The sequence below is a fragment of the Rana temporaria genome, chromosome 2 (genome assembly GCF_905171775.1).
Source record: "Rana temporaria chromosome 2, aRanTem1.1, whole genome shotgun sequence".
NCBI classification, from domain to species: domain Eukaryota; kingdom Metazoa; phylum Chordata; class Amphibia; order Anura; family Ranidae; genus Rana; species Rana temporaria.
The window spans coordinates 182,456,901-182,478,964 of NC_053490.1; the positions used below are offsets into that span (position 1 = coordinate 182,456,901).

The following is a 22,064-nucleotide window of genomic DNA, read 5'->3' on the forward strand; positions in this document are numbered from 1 at the left end:
TGACGCTGCAAGGTCTTATGAGTGATGGCGACACCAGTATGAGCGGATAACACACCATCATGTGTCCAGCAGAGTACAGGTTTTCTGAGGCTAGGGGCTACGTACAGGCGACCTGGTGGTATCTTCAAGCCTTGGGGAACACGATTCTGGGTTTCTTGTAACTGTTGGGAAAGAGCTGTAGAGATCTGTGCGACAATTTTGTGAGGTGGGATTAGAATATAATCGGTAGGTTGATCTTCAGAGGTAGCGAACTCTCTGGAAAGAGCATCGGCTTTCTTGTTTCTATGCCCAGGAACATAAGAAAGAACAAAATTAAAACGGGAGAAAAACAGAGCCCATCGAGCCTGACGTGAGTTCAGACGTCTTGCAGTCTGAAGATACAGTAGGTTTTTATGGATAGAAAAAGGCTTGGGAACCCCTTCCAGAAGATGTCGCCATTAAGACAATGCCAATTTGATGGCCAGTAGTTCTCGATTCCCAACATCATAATTCATCTCCGCTGGAGAAAACTTTCTAGAAAAAAATGCTACTGGATGAATTCTCCCGAACTTAGGCTGTCTCTGGGAGAGCACGGCACCTGTTCCTACCTGAGAGGCATCAACCTCAACTATGTACTGGAGATCGGGATTTGGATGCTGAAGAATTGGAGCTTTGCTGAACATGTCTTTTAATTGCTGGAAAGCTGATTCTGCTTCTGAGGACCACACCTTGCAATTTGTACCCTTCTTAGTCATAGCAGTAAGGGGATAGGTCCTTCCTTTGGGATGAGGTGCTCCAGGAATCAATTTAATTGCACAGTCAAAAGAATGATGTGTAGGTAAAACCTCTGCCTTTTGCTTTCAAAATACGTCTGCAAACTCATGGTATTCACGATTTAAGGTAGGTGGGATGGTCACTGGAGAAAAGTGAATACCCTGCGCTGCCAATAATGCGGTAATGGTAGCTGCTAACACAGCTTATTTAAAAAAGCAAAGTGACAAAAAGATATATAAGTGTAGCGCTTAAAGTGATATAGTAAATATCAAAATACCATAGTCTATGTAATAAAAAAATACACAGATATTAATAAATGTAAAACATAAATCAAAACAGTATGTACAACCCTTTAAATGAAAGAGGTGCCAATTAAATGAATGGTCTAGTACACTTGATGTGATATCAAGTGAAGTGCAAAGTCCAACAAAACTTAGTGTTCAGGATAATTGATAATGTTGAAGTTCATATTTTCCACATGTCATTCAAGTGAGTGAATAAATGAAAAGATACGTGACTTCTAAAATGAAACAATCCCACCACCGATAAGAGTGCAGGCTTACCGGAACTAGTTGACCACTGATGGCGTATGCCAAAAGAGGTCGATCAAGGCTTTGTATGACAGATGTCAAAAAAACGATCCTTGGCCGGGAAGTGTAGACCCAATTGGATGATGTATCCTTGGATGGAATAGGTCCCCAGGGACAGACTGGAAATTGTACTGGTGTAGGACTCCCAAAACTTTGTATACAACACGTGTCAATTAGTCCAGGGTTTCCATTAAATACATTTTCACAGATGTCTCCTTTCTCAACATGTTTCACATATCCAGCTTCATCAGGAGAAAAGGGAGAAGGATATTCAAACTTCAGTTCTAGATATTACAGTTTCTTCTCATGCATGGAATAGATCCAGTTCACCTCCTTAATGATAACCAAGGTGTCCCACCAATCCTGGGGTCTGACTGTTAGTCACGCATTGGGATGGTCACGGGAGCCAACTTACAAGCAGAAAGTCTTTTGGGTTGAGACAAACAGTTTGGATGACAGAACGACCCCCAAGAGGTTAGTTCTCAATTTTCCCAATCAAAAGAAGGGTTATGTGGTTGTAACCATGGGTAACCAAGGATAACGGGCAGAAGTGGAGAATCAATAAGAGACAAGACAACTTCCTCTTTGTGGAATACGCCTACCAAAAGGGTGATTTTCGTAGTCTCAAATTTTACAATGCCATGTCCCAAGGGTTGTCCATTCAGGGGTCTAGACTTTGGAACAAATGGGATGTTATTTTCTTTAGCAAAAGTGTAGTCCAAAAATATGCCAGCAGCTTCAGAATCCACAAAAGGCTCACAGGAGACAAGTTTAAAGGGTAAATGGATAATTGCAGGAACGGTCATCTTGGTCTTGGAGGATATACCTGTAAGGTCTAAGCCAGCTCCTCCAACACTGGTTAGACCCTGCCTTTTACTGGACGGGAAGGGCAGACAGATAATAGATGTCCTTTAAGTCCACAGTACAGGCATAGGCCCAATGCATGCCTCATTTGTTTCTCTGACTCAGTTAGGTGGAGACGTCTTATATCCATGGGTTCCACTGGTGCCTGGGGTTCAACTGAGATTTCAAGTTCTGGCTGAGGTGGTGCTTGGAAGTTAGGGGCTAAAAGGAAAACTGGCCTAGGAAACTTGTGAGTTCTAAGTCTCTCTTGGCACCTTTCATGGTACCGGACATCCAGACGAACACACAGCTCTATGAATTTCTCAAGGTCTTCTGGGGAATCCTTGTAGACTAATTCGTCCTTGATGGGATCTGCAAGACCTTTTCGGAAGGCTGCACGTAATGCCCTTGAGTCCCAATTAGTCTCAGAAGCAAGGGTACGGAACTCGATAGCATATTGTGCCACAGACCTGGTGCCTTGTTGCATGTCCAAGAGTGAGTACTCAGCTGCAGAAGCTCTATCTGGCTTGTCAAAAATAGTCTGGAGAGAAGCCAGAAATTTGTCAGCATCTTGCAGCACAGGATCATTGCGTTCCAGATAAGGAGAGACCCAGGCCAGGGCCTTCCCCTTTAACAAGGAAATTACAAAAGTTACTTTTGCAGACGAAGTGCTAAAAGTCCCAGGGTTGTTGCGGAAATGCAAACGGCAAACATTTAAAAAGCCTCTGCAGTCCTCAGTATCACCACCAAACTTGTCAGGCAAGGGAAGTTTGGGTGGTACAGAAGAGGCAGGTTAGATCGTAGCAGGAGTAGGATCCAGAGTCTGGACCGTTGCAGAGGAACCAGACAAACAAGATTTAAGCATAGTACAAAGTTCATCTAACTTGGCGTCCAGGGAAGAAAGATGCTGTTCATGAGCGCCAATCAATTGTCCTTGATGTGAAATCGCCTTAACAATCTCAGCAGGGTCCATTGCCATTGTGGCCCATTTATAATGTAAGGTACCTGTGATTGGTAGTGTCCGAAGTGGAACTTGTGTGCTGAGAATTCAGGCGAAACGTAGTCAGGCAGATTAGGTTGGCAACAAATCAGGCAAAGCGGTTTCAATTGTATATGCTATATTATTATTTTTTTATTTGCTTATCTTTATATTTTAGGACGCTCTATATGTTGCAGATAGAGAAAGGAGCTGTGAGTTAGTGTGTTAGTGGGCGTCCTGACTCTCCTGCTCGCCCCCTCCCCCTCAAGGGAGGGGGCGAGCACGGCACTCCACACCAGGGAGCAAGCCTTGCACTACTGTGTGGAGTTACAGACAGAACAACAGGAACCCTATGTTACAAAAAAATGAGGCTTAAATGGTACTGCACAGTATATTTCAACTCTATATGCAAAAAGTAATGGGTGTTTAAAGGGGTCTGTTCTCAAATGAAAGAGGTCTGGCAAACCAAACTATAGAGACCCTAGTTCCCTAGTTTTGGGGCTGGAAGAACATTGTGATTTCATTGGTATTTCATGAGCTGTTAATATAGATATGCTCTCTCACATAGAGAAATGGTAAACAGAAATGTTGGTAGGGTCTTTTTGAAAAGTGATATAAAATTGAGTTTAAACAAAGATTGTGTCCAATGGATAGTTTGATGGTGCTAAGGAATTATGGGTAGAGTTACCTATGGGTGTAAGAAAAACATTTGGTTCAACTCAACACATCTGCACCTCATCCCAATAAGACTTAGAAAACAACAAAAAGAAAAGTGAATAGGATTGTTAATGGTGCTGAACCCCTCCCAAGAGTAAATGTCAAGAAGTAATAGCTTTAAAATCAAGGATTATATTATAATATATATAATAAATATATATATATATATAATAAAATACTTTGGGGAATTTTCATGATCAATTGTAATACAATCCTTGATTTTAAAGCTATGACTTCTTGAAATTTTCCCTCGGGAAAGGTACAGCACCATTAACCGCTTGCCGACTACCTCCTGCACATATATGTTGGCAGAATGGCACGGCTGCGCAAAGCAATGTATACTACCGCAAGCTCAGTGACTGTGCCCGCGGGACCCACGGACTCAATGTCTGCCGGTGTCACGCGATCGGGTCACAGATCGACAGAACGGGGAGAGGCCAGTGTAAACAAGGCATTTTCCTGTTCTGCCTAGTGACAGGACACCGATCGTCTGCTCCCCCTCATCGGGAGCAGCAATCAGTGTCCTGTCACAGTAATCCCCGCCCCCACACAGTTAGAATCACTCCCTAGGACACACTTAACCCCTTCCTAGCCCCCTAGTGGTTAACCCCTTCCCTGCCAATCACAATTATACAGTAATCAGTGCATTTTTATAGCTGTATAAATGTGAATGGTCCCAAACTGGAGTCAAAAGTGTCCGATGTGTCCACCATAATGTCGCAGTCACAATAATAAAAATGCCATAAAACTATACCCTATTTTGTAGACACTATAACTTTTGTGCAAACCAATCAATAAACGCTTATTGCAATTTTTGGTATTTTTTTTACCGAAAATATGTAGAAGAATACGTATCGGCCAAAACTGAGGAAAAATGTAGTTTTTTTATATATTTTTGGGGATATTTATTATAGCAAAAAGTAAAAAATATTTATTTATTTTTTCAAAATTGTTGCTCTATTTTTGTTTATAGTGCAAAAAATAAAAACCGCAGAGGTGATCAAATACCACCAAAAGAAAGTTCTGTTTGTGGGAAAAAAAGAACGTAAATTTTGTTTGTAAACCATGTCACACGATCACGCAATTGTCAGTTAAAGCGACGCCGTGCCAAATCGCAAAAAGTGGCCCGGTCATTTGGCAGCCAAATCCTCCGGGGCTGAAGTGGTTAACCATCCCATTATTTTTTTTTTGTTGTTTACTTATGGGTGTACATACTGATAAATTACTGGAGTATATTATAAAACCTCCAATGTTTATGAGGCAGTAGGGGCAATTCTAAAGTACTGCACTGCCTAGGCTAGTGGAAATCACTGAGAATTTAAACTATCGTGAAGTTGACTGCTGAAATGTCACTTCTGGAACAGCAAAAAAGGTGAAAACAACTGAACAACTTATTATAAATATGAATTTAAATGTAAATTTGGGTTAGAACATGTATAACACTGTTAACAACTTCAGATCCTACATCATTACTTCCCCTATGGACCAGGGCAATTTTAAATTACTGCTATGGGGCTGTTTATTCTGCAATAACTGTTTTAGTTAACATCAAAGTAATGCATATGTTGTTTTTTTTAGTGTCTGGCCAGCCCACCCGGGCAGATTCGAACACAGCAAACAACTGATTACTTCCAGTTAGAACACAGCATGGTTCAAAGACAGTTCAGGTAGAGGCAGCCTGAGTTCAGGGGATAATCCAGTATCTGTTCCAGGTAGAAGGGCCAGCTGAGTTCAGGGGATAATCCAGTCCAATTCGGGTCAAACACAGGGGATCCAACAACAAACAATGCAGACTAACAGGGGGCTTGGTCTAGAACAATACAGGTAAATCTGTCTCTATCACAAGCGAGGGATAGAGTGTTCAGTTTGCTTCTATCAGGTGACTGACCAAATCAATCAGTCAACAGGTTAACACAGACAGGGAGGAAAAGCAACAGCCAACACCCGGGTGCTGGAATGAGGAACAGGGGCACTAAGCGATCATTACATAGACAAAAACATTCCAAAACTAAAAAAACTAAAAAAAAATTCGACAAATTCTGAGCTGTGCACTTTTATATCTAATCTTCTATGATCTGTATGGATGTATTTAGAATATATTATATCAGAGTTTTCTACCTATTTTTTCTTACTTATATCTAATCTTCTATGATCTGTATGGATGTATTTAGAATATATTGTATCAGTTTTCTACCTATTTTTTCTTACTTTATTATACAGATGAAACTCCGTCCTTCTTATAGATTTTTCTTTCAAGTGTTTCGTAATTGTTATTGGAGAGATTCTCAAAGCCAATGATAACACAAGAGGCATGGTGATATTGTCTTTGTATATGACATTAAAAATCACAAATTTCACCTAACTTATTGAATTTTTTATATTCCACACCTAATTTTGGTATATTTCAGAATTCTAAAATATACTTAAAGTGACTGTAAAGTCTAGTTTTTATTTTATTTCCCGGGTCCCTCTTCTATGCTCGTGGCCCCTTCCTCCTTTCTAGTGCCCCCACAGCAAGCAGTTTGCTATGGGGGCACCCAAGCTGAGTCACCGTTCCCTGTGTCCACTCAGGCCCTGCCCCCTCTCTCTCCTGATTGGCTAACTGACTTTGATTAAAAGCAGCGGGAGCCAATGGCGCCACTGCTGTGTCTCAGCCAATTAGGAGGAAGAGTCTCGGATGGCACTCATAGACATCGCTGGACAGAGATGGGGCTCTGGTAAGTATAAGGGGGTGCTGGGACGGCTGCTGCACACAGAAGCTTTTTATCTTAATGCATAGAATGCATTAAGATAAAAGAATAGTCTGACTTTACAACTCCTTTAACAGTTTTTTTGGATACCTGTAACTCATAAGAATTTTTCGGAAAAGTTAAATTAATCTACCAAACCTACGTTTTCAGTATGCTGTGATATGAAATCACAGTGAAATAAAATGTTTGTTACTGTCTAAATTAATTTATAAAAAAATATCATGTTTAGTTCCGATATCTGATTTAGCCACAAAGGTGTCCATAGAAAAAATTACGTCCAGCCCTATTCACGGACGACTTACGCAAACAACGTAAAATTTACAAATTTCGACGCGGGAACGACGGCCATACTTAACATTACTATTCCAGCTATTTGATGGAATAACTTTAGGCCTGAAAATGCGTTACGTAAACGGCGTATCTTTACTGTGTCGGGCAAGTGTACGTTCGTGAATCGGCATAACTACTTATTTACATATTCTAGGCCGACCACAATGGAAGCGCCACCTAGCGGTCAGCCCAACAATTACACTTTAGGATACGACGGTGTAAGACACTCATGCCGCTCGTATCTGAGCCTAATTTAAGCGTATCTGGTTTCCAGAATATGCTTAAATTTGTGTCGGCGCAGATTCTGACTTAGGCCGGCGTATCTACTGATACGCCGGCCTAAATCTTTCTGAATCTGCCTAATAGTTTGTCATCTAAAGCCACACTGACCTTTCCTCCTAACTCATGTGATGGCTTGTTAGTTAACTCATTCCAGTTAACTCATTCCAGTGAAAGGAGAATGCTTGAAGGCTTAGTCATTAAGATAATTATTAATCATTCTATATATTATAGTATATATGGGTTTACTTTTTTATTACTGTGTACAGCAGAACTTTTGCAATTTACAATGGAGATGTTGTAGTTGGTAACAAGTAGTATAAATATCTATATTTAAAGAATAAGTTCACTACCACCTTGTGCCCAGGGTAATTTAGATTTTTTTTTAACACATACAGTATATACAAATCTGCATTTTTTTGCTAGAAAATTACTGGTAATTAAAATCCCCAAATATTATTTATTTTCTGCAAATAAGCCCTAGAGAATACAATTGTTGCTGTTGAAATTTTTTTATATCACACAATATTTGCACAGCCTTTTATCAAATGCAAACTTTTGGTAACTTTTGGTAAAACATAAAATATTATGCTGCATTGAGTAAATAGATGCCAAATATATACTTTAAATAAAGTATGCCCATGAAACTCGAACAAAATACGGTACTCAAAAATCTTCATAGGCGATATTTCAAAAACCTTTACAGGTTAACAGTAAGGCCGCGTACACACGATCGGTCCATCCGATGAGAACGGTCTGAGAACGGTCTGATGGATTTTTCCATCGGTTAACCGATGAAGCTGACTGATGGTCAGTCGCGCCTACACACCATCGGTTAAAAAAACTATCGTGTCAGAACGCGGTCACGTAAACCACGTACGACGGCACTATAAAGGGGAAGTTCAAATCCAATGACGCCCTTGGGGCTGCTTTAGCTGATTTTGTGTTAGTAAAAGACGTTTCGCGCTTTTCTGTCTGTTACAGCGTGATGAACGTGCTATCTCCATAAGGAACGCTAGTTTTACCAGAACGAGCGCTCCCGTCCCCTAATTTAGTCTGAGCATGCGTGGATTTTTAACATGTCATATAACATGCTTTAAAGGCGCAGGATCCATTTATTTAATTTTTTTTGGGCTAACAAACGCTTTAACAGAGGTTTTAACACTTCCCCATTCTGAAATCAAAAAAAATATTTTTTGATGGAGATCTTTAATGCTACATGTAGTTTGGGCCTACATTCAGGATAAACAGGAGAAAATATGTTGGTGTAAATCTGTGCAGTAATATCAGCTATTAAATTGACTAATGTGCAGTGTGACTGAAAATCTCATCCGTTGTAAAAAAAAAAAAAAAACATTGGCTATACAATACTATAAATATAGTAACTAATATTACTATGTAAAACATTAAAGCGGAGGTCCACTCTAAAAAAAAAGAAAAACAATTGCCAAAAAGGCTACAAAATTTATTTTTTATATATATATATATATATATATACATACACATACATACATACACATATACATATATAGTACTTACCAGAAATGGCTGTTGCTAGACAGATCGTCCTAATCTGCCACTTCCTCTTCCGCGGTGGTCTTCTCTCTTCTCCTCCTCGTGCTGCCTCCTGGGAAATGGGGAGCGATATCTTCTGGGACCTTGTGTGTGTCCCAGGAGAAAGCCGCCCATTTACAAAGCGACTCGCGCATGCGCAGCAGGAAACGGGCAATGAAGCCGCAATGGTTTCACTGCCTGTTTCCCTTAGTGAGGATGGCAGCGTCAGGACCCAGTCGGAGGGACGGATCAGCCTCGGGCAGCCGACATCGCGGGCAACCTGGACAGGTAAGTGTGCTTATTAAAAGTCAGCAGCTACAGTGTTTGTAGCTGCTGACTTTTATTTATTTATTTTTTACCGCCAGACCTCCGCTTTAATACATAAGATACTGTCAAGTTACCTAAAAATAAAAAGGCCTTGAAAATCCTTTGTGGACAGAAAGAAGATAAACTTTAAAAATCCTTCTGTAAACTCTATTAGCAAATTAATGTGGGAGAAAATCTTTCTGCTCATTTCAGTTTGCTGAGTCACTGTGCATGAAGCATTGTCAGACTAACATACAGGAATTTGTTTTGATAATGTATTAACCAGCTTAAAGTCAATGTTCATAGGCTAGCTTCAGGCCCCATACACACGGGAGTATTTATCCGCGGATACGGTCCAGCGGACCGTTTCCGCGGATAAATCCTCTCGAGGATTTCAGCAGATTTTAATGCGATGGAGTGTACTCACCATCGCATTGAAATCCGCGCCGAAATCCTCTGGCGATGACGTGTCGCGCCGTCGCCGCGATTATGACGCGGCGACGTGCGCGACGCTGTCATATAAGGAATTCCACGCATGCGTTGAATCATTATGACGCATGCGGGGGATCCCTTCGGACGGATGGATTCGGTGAGTCTATACAGACCAGCGGATCCATCCGTTGGGATGGATTCCAGCAGATGGATTTGTTCTGCATGTCAGCGAATATCCGATCTGCTGGAATCCATCCCAGGGGAAAAATATCCGCGGATAAAGATCCGCTGGCGTGTACACACCATAGGATCTATCCGCTGAAACCCATTTGCTGGGATTTATCTGCGGATGGATTCTATGGTGTGTATGGGGCCTCAGAGTTACAAGTAATCACCTATACTGTCGTTAATAGCAGTGTTAGGGTAAGTCATACATGCCAACAGTCTAATTTTCCCGGGACATTTACGAAATTTAGACCCTTGTCCCATTTTTGTGTTGTCCTGGGAAAATTCATGGGAGAATCGCCAGAGCTGCCTTAATCGCCAGTGCCGGGGCCGGCACTGGCGATGGTCACCGCCGTAATTTTACAGAAGACCAGCTCTTGTGAAGCCTGGTCACTCGCCGAGGCAACAAACAAGAGGCAGAGCCAACCCGGTGGCTACCAATAGAAATGGATCTGCCGCCAACCCCCCAACTGCTGCCAGTCTATGACGTGTTGTATATAGGAAAAAATACTGCGCAGGTCTGTGTAAATAGGTAGTATTGATGATCAAATATTACGCATATAGTGAATTAGCTGCTGCAGCAAAATATGTCAGATAAACATAAATATGATAACTAAAAGAAAAGGTAAGCTGCGCTGCAAGTATATAATGTGAGAACAAAATATCACAACCATCCCTGAAATGGTATATGACTAGTGTCCACAGAAATAGCAAAATAGTGACAGCAATGTGCATGAATAACAAAATTAAACTAAAACACAATTGAACGTGAATACAAAGTCCAAATATTCGTGACATTCACAGCTGCAACACTTGTGGATATCTCATTCGGATCAAAAATGCACCCTATGACGTGTTGTGCTCCATTTCTATTGGCAGATACCCGGCCGGCTCCGCCTCTAATTTGTTACCCTCGACAGGCGACCTGTTACACGAGAGCTGGTCTTCTGTAGTGGGGCAGAGACCCCTGCTGGGGACACCTGATGTAAGGCGGGACTCTGGGGACACCTGATGTAAAGAGGGACTCCGCTAGGGACATCTGATGTAAGGAGTGAGTCTTCTAGGGACACCTGTTGTAAGGAGGGACTCTGCTGGGGGCATCTGATCTAAGGAGATACATTCGCTGGGGACACCTGATGTAAGGAGGGATTCTGCTGTGGGCACCTGATGTAAGGAGGAACTCTGCTGGGGACACTTGATGTAAGGAGGAACTCTGCTGGGGACACTTGATGTAAGGAGGAACTCTGCTGGGGGTAACTGATGTAAGGGGGAACTCTGCTGGGGGCACCTGATGTAAGGAGGGGCTCTGCTGGGAATGTCTGGTGTAAGAAGGGACTCTGCAGGGGACACCTGATGTAAGAATGGACTCTGCTGGGAATGCCTGGTGTAAGGAGGGACTCTGCTGGCAATGCCTGGTGTAAGGAGGGACTCTGCTGGCAATGCCTGGTGTAAGGAGGGACTCTGCTGGGAATGCCTGGTGTAAGGAGGGACTCTGCTGGGAATGCCTGGTGTAAGGAGGGACTCTGCTGGGAATGCCTGGTGTAAGGAGGGACTCTGCTGGGGACACCTGATGGCATCTGGTGGCAGGTGACAGTGGCAAGTAAAAAGCTCAGGGCTCTCACTGATTCTGCATTATGGTTGAACTATTTCATTTTATATTACAATGTAATATAAATAATGCACTTCAATCATACTGACACCATACCAACCATGGTGCCGGGATGTTTTACGCCACGGCGCACTTCGGGCGCCGCATTTTTCCCCCCGCTATATTACGCCTACAAACGAATGCCTTGCCCCCTAATTATAATAAGACTCTGCCTACAGACAAAGTGTCCCTATAAAATTTTTTACAATGTTGGTAACTATGGTATGTGTGTACCCCGGGGCTGCTTCTGACAGGACAAAGAGTATGTCTGCTTCCCTCATTGCGAAAGATGCATGATATCTGTTAGAGACTTTGCACTTGTAAATTTCCAAATAAGAAGCCCAATTATTATTTATTGCATCCATTAAGGGTGTATGCACAGCTTTGGGTTTGCGAAATAAGACAGAAGTATCTGGGCAAGTGTTATGCAGCCAGGTAAGCAAGAACTACCACACTGAGCACGGGTGCCCCACAGGGATGTGTGCTCAGCCCGCTGCTCTTCACACTGCTGACCCACGACTTTACTGCCAAGTTCAGCTCCAACCATATCGTCAAGTTTATGGATGACACAGCTGTAGTATGTCCCGTCAGTAACAATGATGAAACACTCTACAGAGAGGAAGTGGCACAACTGGTTAAATGGTGTAGTACAAACAACCTGTTCCTTAAAGCGGAGGTCCACACAAAAAGTGAACCTACGCTTTTCTGAACCCTCCCTTACTCCAGTGTCACATTTGGCTCCTTTCAGGGGGGAGGGGGGTGAAGATACCTGTATAATACAGGTATTTGCACCCACTTCCGGGAATAGACTCCCGCGGGAGTCACGCCCCTTTGCGTCACCCCCGCTGTCTTCTGGGAAACACACTGGTCCCAGGAGACAACTGGGACAAGTAATGATGCACTGCGCAACTCGCGCATGTGCAGTAGGGATGGAGGTGGGGGCAGCCGAGAGACGAGCGTTTTCTTGGCCTCAGCTGCCAACATCACGGGCACGCTGCACAGGTAAGTGTCCATTTATTAAAAGTCTGCAGCTGCAGTATTTGTAGCTGCTGGCTTTTAAAACAAAAAATTTGGATGGACCTTCCGCTTTAATGTAAGCAAAACAAAGGAGGTTGTGATGGATTTCAGGAGGAATTCTGTTGATCGTCCCCCACTGACCATTGACAGCTTGACTGTGGGGAGAGTAAGCAGTATTCAGTTCTTGGGAGTGCACATCTCTTACCTGAACAACCAACATCACGTCACTAACCAAGAAGGCACAACAGCGCCTATATTTTCTCTGCCGCCTTAAAAAAGCCTCCCTCCACCTATTTTTACTACATTCTATCGGGGAACTATTGAAAGCGTGCTGGCCAGCTGCATTATTGTCTGGTATGGGAATTGCAGTTCTGCTGACCGCAAAACCTTGCAGCGGCTACTGAAGATAGCTGAAAAGAACATTGGTGTCTTTCTGCCCTCCATCCTGGATATTTTCCATACACAATGCTCTAGCAAAGCTACCAGTATCGTGAGGGATCCTACCCATCCCTCCCACAGTCTCTTCCAGCTCTTACCATCAAGTAGAAGGTACCAGAGTATCAAAGCCAGGACTGTCAGACTGCTCAACAGTTTTTCCCCCAGGCTGTGAGAGCCCTCAACTCCAATCCTCTTTGAAACCTCTTCTACAAGCGGCTCTGAACTGTCAAAATTGACCCGTGCAATGGAAAGCCCAGGCACTGTGGGGAGCCCCTCCCCAATGGCTAGCTGAGTGCTCCAGTTCCATTGGGGTGGTCCTTTGTCCTTGGACCCCCTCCAACTGTTCACCTGTTTTACCAGAGCTACCTTAGGCTGTATTAAGGGGGAAGCTGTTCCTGTGAATAACCACAAGTAGCTGTTTCTCTCCTGAACTGTTTTACTCAATTAGTGGTTGTCAGCTAGGCTCTGTTTTTTAGTATTTTATGTGCTATGCAGTCATATGTTACCTTGATTGAGCTATAAAGACATTGATGTGAAGAGTCCATGTTCATGCAGCTTTCATATCTTTGGCAGCTTTTATCATTCTGCAATGTATGCTTCCTCTTTGCCATCTTAAGCCTGTTTCACATTATTGTTTCTAACATTGCACCTGTTTAGTAAACTACCAGTCACAGTTACTCTCTGTAAAAGTTGATTTCTGACTTATTTCAAACTCAATGGGTTTTCCCTGCACATGTTCAAAACAAACATATGCCTAACCTTAAAGAAGTATAGCTAATATGCCCAGTAGTGCTTCTGGTATATACAGGACTTGTAACTTTCTCGGAGAATATGCATAGTGACTTACAACCCTTGGACAGCTCTAATTATTTACCTTCCTTCCACAGGTCATATGTTTATGCTGAATAGCAGGGAAGGAGAGATTTTTTCTCTGATTAATGTGATAGTGGTTTTTGTCCAGGGTTTGCATCATAGGCCTCCCCCCCCACCCCTCTCCAGCTTTCCAGGTTATAACAACCTACCCTGGGTCACGTATCTACCTCTCCCTGTCTCGATACCCTCATCAGGGCAGAGTATCTAATAACCCAATCATCATACATGCTCATCCACTGAGTGAGGTGTGACAACCCCACTAACCACCTTCCTATAGGAATGTGTCATTCTATAACTTGACAAGATTAGACTAATCTCCTATTGCTCATACATGATATAGCTGATTTAAAGTAGAACATGTAATAATCTATAACTTAGAGGCATATCTATACTTCCTTCTTAACAGCTCATATGTTTATGATTATGCATACAAACTCCATGCACCAAGCTAACTAAATATATTATTATATATGTTTATTTTTTCTGCATTTTATTGTTCCAAGGACCGGGGGCATCTGCTGTTGCTGGATTGACCCCACTCCTGCTCAGAGACTCGTCTGCTGCACATCAGACTCTGCAGCACCCGAGTCTACCGCAGGAAATGGACCCCTTTTTGGTCCTTCACACGTTATTGTGTTCTTTACAGGTTTATTTTGACAGACTTTCCCCTGTCCCACTGATGCTAGTATGCTTCAGCATTGTTTACCTTTACATAGCAATCTTTGAATATAAATATGCAATCTCATTGGTTCCTAATGATATGTATGCTCCTACAGATTTGTGTCCATACTACTTGATTTATGGTAATATCACCAGACTTCCCTCACACATTGAGGAAATCACCTTTACACCCCTTTTTATACCTATATGCGATTTTGTCTCTAGACACAGAAGGGTGCCATTCCCTCATTGTAGGGTTATAATAGGAATAGTTTTGTACGATATTCAGTCGATAGTTCTAGGAAAGATACAATATGGGCCTTAAAATAATATCCCACAACACAAATGGCTTTAACTCCCCTAATAAACGCAAAAAAGCATTCCAACAATATAAAAAGCTAGGAGCTGATATAATACTGCTCCAAGAAACACATTTCGCCACCTCAGCTCATCCTAAATATTTTCACAGATCTTACAATCAGGCATATTTCACCACCTTCACTAATAAAACCAGAGGAGTGGCGATATTTATTCGCAACTCAATAATCTTTGACATCCACCACACTTTTAAAGATCCCGAAAGTAGATACATCATCCTTAAAGGAAAAATAAATAACAGAGATATCACAATTGCATCCGTATATGCCCCAAATGACACCCATACATCCTTTTTCACGAAATTCTTCGACTCCATAGACAAATACCACTCTCCACATTTGGTGATTGGAGGGGATTTCAATCTGGCTGCTCACCCGGTTCTAGATAGGAGTAAGATCTCCCCCCACACTAAATCTTTCACTAAGACAATCAGTAGACTTATTAATAAGATGCAACTAATTGACTCTTGGAGGGCCCACAACACAGGAGTGAAAGCATATACTCATTACTCGCATCCACACGATTGCTACGCAAGGCTTGACTATATATACTGCACCCCAACCCTCATGGCAAACTCCGCCCAAGCACAAATCCACCCCTGCTCGTGGTCAGACCACAGCATCACCTCCTTTGACATCTCTTATATTGGCCTTGCCCCTTCCACTTTTAACTGGCGTCTTAATGACTCTTTACTTACAGACCCTACAATCATTGCGAAAATCTCCAACCATATTGACAATTATTTCACTGAAAACATAAATGACGAAACTGCGCCTACCTCAATATGGGTTGCCCATAAAGCGGTCCTGAGAGGACATATAATTAATATAGCTTCCACCAAAAACAAAGAAAGACAAGCGGACATTAGGAGACTCACTAGAGACCTACACCACCTATATAACAAGCTACAACACTCTACCACACCACTTATTACCCAACAGATTCAGGAAAAAAGGCAGGCCCTTGACCTGATATTATCATCTAATGCAGAGAAATCCCTTAGATTCTCCAGGGCCAAGTTCATGCTTTACAGCAACACTACCTCGGCGATGTTTGCCAGGAAACTAAATCAGGACTGTAAACCCACTCATATTTATAAATTAAGGAACAGTAAGGGAGACTTGGTCACCCACCCACAAAAGGTTCTTGAAATTTTTAGTTCCTTCTATAAAGAGCTCATGGCAGGCCCTGATGGAGATTCGGGAGACGCGTCCAAATTGTGGTTGGAGTCTCTTTCGGTCCCCTCCTTAACGCAACAACAAACTGACTACCTCAACTCCCCCTGCACAGTCGAAGAAATAACAAATATCATCAAATCCCTCAAAACCTCTACGGCCCCTGGCCCGGACGGTTTTACATCGTCATATTACAAAAAGTTTGCTCCTCTCCTAGCCCCCAATCTTGTGAGGTTGTTTAACCACATACTCGAAGGTAACAACTTTCCTAACGAGATGCTTTTGGCAAATTTATCTCTCATTCCCAAACCAGACAAAGACCATACCCTCCCACAAAATTTCAGACCAATATCAGTATTAAACAATGACCTTAAATTATTTGGACGGATTCTTGCGGATAGGCTAGCTAAGGTGATCTCCCCACTAATACATATTGACCAATCAGGCTTCATCCCCCATAGACAGATAACCGATAATATTAGACTAGTGACCAACATTTTACAGGACGCCAACTTACATTCGCGCCAAGCATGCCTACTCAGCCTAGACATACATAAGGCCTTTGATAGTGTCAGTTGGGCATACTTGAACAATCTCCTACCTAGATTTGGAATCTCAGGCCAATTCCTGCAAGGCTTTAACGCTCTATACCATGCCCCACAAACCCGCATTAGGATCCCGGGTTATAATTCGGATTTCTTCCCTCTTGGTAGAGGCACCAGACAGGGCTGCCCCCTATCCCCACTCCTTTTTGCTCTGGCCATTGAACCCCTTGCACAAGCCATAAGAGCTAATCCTGATATTAGGGGATACTCTAAAGATCAATCGGAATATAAAGTCAGCCTCTATGCTGACGATGCATTATTATATATCACAGACCCCCATATCTCTATCCCGGTCCTCCTAAAAGAACTAAACATGTTTCATGACATTTCAGGTCTCAAAATAAATCTAAATAAATGTTCAGCCTTGCCCATTAACATCCCACAAAACACCCTCTCCCTACTTCAAGCCAACTTCCCTTTTTCTTGGAACTCACGCTCTGTGAGATACTTAGGGGTCAATATTACTCCTAATCATAATGACTTATACAAACTTAATTACGTTCCCCTCTTTAACCATATTAGCTCCCTCCTAGACACCTGGTCCACTTACAACATTTCTTTCCTTGGAAGAATTTGTGCTATTAAAATGAACATTATACCCAAAATGTTATACTTTTTCCGTACCCTTCCTATCAACATCCCCAAATCCAAATTAGAATCCATTCAAAGACTTATTAATAAATTCATATTCTCCAACAAAAAACCCAGATATAGTTACGCCCTATTACACAGAACCCTCTCCAATGGTGGACTAGGCCTCCCTAACCTTTGGAAGTATTTTCTGGCTGCCAGACTCTCACAAATTTCACAATGGTTCTCCCCCTCTCAGGATATCCCCTGGATTAGATTTGAAACATCCTCCATCCTCCCTTATCATCTCCAGGGGATATTATGGTCCGACCTAGTCCTATACAGTAAACTCCGCAAATGTAATATGATAGTGGCACATATGCTTCAACTATGGCTTAAAGTTAAGGACACATTCGGACTATCCTCCCCCATCTCGCCACTCACATCCTTCCTTGGAGACCCCAGATTAGTTTCAGCACTTGACGATAGATCCACATTCTCATGCTGGATAAACTCCAATAAGACCACACTAGGATCTCTTCAACACAAATGGCAATTCAAGTCCTTCGACGCTCTCCAGAGAGTTGACGGATTCCCCCTAGTCGAACATGAAAGGTATCTTATGATAAAAGAATTCTTCTCCTCCCACTTCTCCCTCTCCACCCAACCTACAAACACACTATTTGAGAGAATTTGCCTCTCCACTTCTAGAGACAAAGGGATGATCTCAAGAATTTATCAACACCTCAATGACATCTCCACTCCTGACAAATCACAACCAATGTTGCTCTGGGAGGCGGATATAGGGTCGAACCTTACCCCTGATACCTGGAAATCGATGTCTGAAAACCTCCGGAAAAGTAATAGAGGCGGCCTCCTTTAGAGAGACCCCGATTAAACTTTTTTGCAGATGGTATCTAACTCCCTCCAAAATTCATAAGTATTATCCCTCAGTCTCCCCTAATTGTTTTAGGGGCTGCCCTACAGAGGGCACATTATTGCATATCTTCTGGAGCTGCCCCCACCTAACTCCAATCTGGAAAGCCGCACTACACAGATTTGAAAGTTCCTCTAAACAAAAACTTAATCTTACCCCACAAATATGTCTATTGTATTTTAGTATCCCTGATGTTCCTCCCCCATGTAGCAGATTGTTTCATTCTCTCTGTAGCTCCATCCAATGGATGATAGCTCTCAACTGGAGGTCAAATACCCTACAATGGTCACAGGTTCTAGATAGGATGGAATTGCTAAAACTCTCTGAAAAGATCTACCACACACTAAATGATACCCTACACACATTTGATGATAAATGGTCATACTGGTCTATAACACAATAATCTCAATCTCACTCACTAGTTTCTATATGACCAAAATATTAATTCCTCTCTTTCCTTATTCATTATTTCCTCTCCAACGGACTCACTAAATTACTGTACCTCGTGTAAGATCTGCATACAATGTTAATTGGATGTTTATTTTTTTTTTTGTGTACCTCTTGAGACGTTTTCATACTTATTGACTATGTTTGTATTCATACTAATCTATACAATAAAACTTTTGTAAACAAAAATAAAGAAGTATAGCTAAAGCTATTTTGGCTATACTTCTCCTGTAGGTCACATCACAGGAGTGCAGTTTATTCTGCATTCCTTCGACCTGTTTTCATAAGACAGCAAGCTAAAGTCTGCTGTCGGCTGATGTCATTTAGCCGTTCCAGACTCCAGAAAGATCCCAGCCATAAGGTCAGGATCCACCCAGATACCTGGACTGACACCTGGTTTAGCCTCTCATCGGTCTCCTCCATGGCCCAACTCTCCAGTGAGCACTGAAAGGGGCAAAACCGAGAGAAGGTGACTGACAGTCACAGCTCTCTCTACTCAGAGTGGAGGGAGAGAACTGCTCAAATTGTGGTGTCTGATCACTCAGTTCTCAATGCAGAGCTGGTAGGTGACAAATGCAGCATCAGGTCGATGCTGCATCCAGCCAGATGAGCATAAATGTTTGTTTTTTACATACTTTTAAGATAAAGTGCATGTAAATAATTTGTTGATTTAACAACGGTACATTTTGAAGGTACAGTATTTCCCAGTTCCTACCTCTTATTTGGTGTTTATGAAATACTCTGTGAAAACATAAATGCAAAGTGTCTATTAATGCAAATAAAGTCCACATCCTCTGTAACCCATTGTTTGCAGTCTCTGAAAAACTTCTTGATACCACTGCTGTGACTTGTTTAAGAAAGTGCAGCCCCCACTACGTCCACATCACCCTTAAGCCTCGTACACACGATCAGTCCATCCGATGAGAACGGTCTGAAGGACCGTTGTCATCGGTTAACCGATTAAGCTGACTGATGTTCCGTCATGCCTACACACCATCGGTTAAAAAAACGATCGTGTCAGAACGCGGTGATGTAAAAACGAAGTTCAATGCTTCCAAGCATGCGTCGACTTGATTCTGAGCATGCATGGATTTTTAACCGATGGTTGTGCCTACTAACGATCGTTTTTTTACCTATCGGTTAGGAATCTATCGGTTAAATTTAAAGCAAGTTGGCTTTTTTTTAACCGATGGTTAAATAACCTATGGGGCCCACACACGATCGGTTTTGACCGATGAAAACGGTCCATCAGACCGCTGTCCTCTGGTTAACCTATCGTATGTACGAGGCCTGAAAGTGCCTGATCTCAGAGGCCAAGCAGGGTTGGGCCTGGTTAGAACCTGGATGGGAGACCGCCTGGGAATACCAGGTGCTGTAGACTTAAAAAAGAAAGTGCAGCCCCCTACCAACTCTCGGACATACACTCACCAGCTAGTAATGCCCAAAGTGAAGCAAATTGGGCTCAAACAGAATGAGATTTTACATTGATGGACGGATCAATGGATGAACAGAAGGCTCACAGCCTCTCCCACTTCAGCCTTCGCTCCAGGTATCTCACTGTGCCAACTCAATCTTGAACATCCGTAAATGCCCTAATGAATATTAAAAGCCACATCTCTTTTTGAAAAAAATAGAGGCTATCTTTAAAAAGAACGCTGGCCAATATTGAAAAAGGATAAATACCTAAAGTTGATAATTCCAGACAAACCCAAAAACTCAAGTTTGTATACAAAAAAGTACACACCCTGAGGGATAATCTGGTCAGAAACATATTATATCCCCACCACAGAGGCCGTTTTACATTATTTAAGGCTCAGTTCACACTGTGCACCGCATGTGAATTGTACAGGAACAACACCACATTCCAGTGCAATTTACATGTGATTCATGGCAGTGAAATTTGAGCTTGTTCATTTTGACTGGGCTTAAATCTCACCACATCACACTAAAGACGTCCATGCACCTTTTTTGGAGCTGCTCCACAACTGGATCACATGGCCATTTTGTCCTATGAAATCCGGTGCAGACAAACACACTGCACTTGCGACTTGCGTTTGGGGTATCATTAACTTTGTATTAACACCAGCAGAAGATCGCAAGGGCAGTGCGATTGGAATTCGGTGAGGGAAACTCACATGGATTGCAGTGTTTTCCACACCGTATAAGTGTCAACCTAGCCTAATGAAGTAGGTTTTTATGCCTGTGGGCATTGTTATAGCTGTTGCAGTGTAAAAAATAATGTGAAAAAAATTATTATTATATCACATGTTATAAAGTCATGTATTTTTATAACTTTTTTGTATCATGTTCCATAGAGGGGATCCATCTATGTGATACAATCCCCCTGTGAATTACAATTTGTGGGGCGCACAAAGAAAACTTCACAGGAGCACATAAAAGAACACATATAACATTAGTATAGGTTTTAAAATACATCATACTGTATATCTAAGCAATTTTCACAATTTCTTAAAAAGGATCCTGGTGAAATTAAAGAGCTCAGTAAATAAGAATTAAAATTTATATATCAGCTACAAACCCTCACCCCTCACGTTCTTAATATAGACTTTGATTTACTTTGTTTTAGCAATCATTTTTGACAGGTTTTATGCAATAGAGACTCTAGGGGGTAGCATACAAGGAATACGTTTACATTTTTGGAAGGTTTTATATAATTATTATGGTTATCAATTTGAATAAGTTTTAAAGCAATTTGTATGTTTTAATAATTTACTAATATAATAATGACTTTGATAATTAAATCATGCATAGATTGGTAGATGGTAGATTGTGGATTATACAGTTTAGAATAATATTTTATATATACACCGGTACTTAATATGAATTTGTGAGGTTAATGAGAATGATAATTTATGGATTAAAAATATATATAGACATTGATAATTTGTAGGGGACTGGGCCCATTTGGTATTTAAGTCTTTGGAAAATGGTGTAGGGCTAAGAGATTCCTGAAAAATGGCACAATATAATAACCCCCAATAGAATGATGTAGGAGGTTAGAGACAATAATGAGAAATATCTATTAGAAAACGGTGCCAAGGGTTGTGAATACAAATAAATTGTAAGTACGCATAAAATGGCACAGGTAGATAGAGGAACAAGCAGTCTTCAACAAAATATCGCTAGTAGTCAAGGCTATAAAAAAGAGATTGAATTGTCATCCAATAGTATTCCCCTGAGGAAGTTGTATGTGTTGGTGACGAAATACGCCGGGTTGGAGCTTTTGGATGATGGCAGTACATTTTACCTGGAAGTCCAGCATCTATTATCAGCCAAGTATCAGCAATAAAATGTGAGGCTGTAATAAGTATGCTTATGCACATTGAAATTTGAGTGTACTGTATGTGAAGTGGGCTTGAATAAATTGTTTTTAGAAAGTAAAAGCACTTCTTTGTTTTCTTTCTTGGGGTGATCCCTTAATATTCTGGAGGAACAGAGAAGTAAGATGCCTGCTGGAGGACAGAGGCTTGTATTTAAAGGGAGCAGATAGCTCTTACAGTGAGAAGGAAGAAATTAAGTTGGATTATAAAGGATCCC

At 41.8% G+C, this 22,064-nt stretch overlaps 1 protein-coding gene across 2 annotated transcripts in view; it reads left to right on the forward strand.

Moving 5' to 3' along the window:
• The window catches only part of CLDN10 (claudin 10), a 56,588-nt gene that overhangs the window by 6,887 nt on the left and 27,637 nt on the right, over positions 1-22,064 (forward strand). The window lies entirely within an intron of this gene.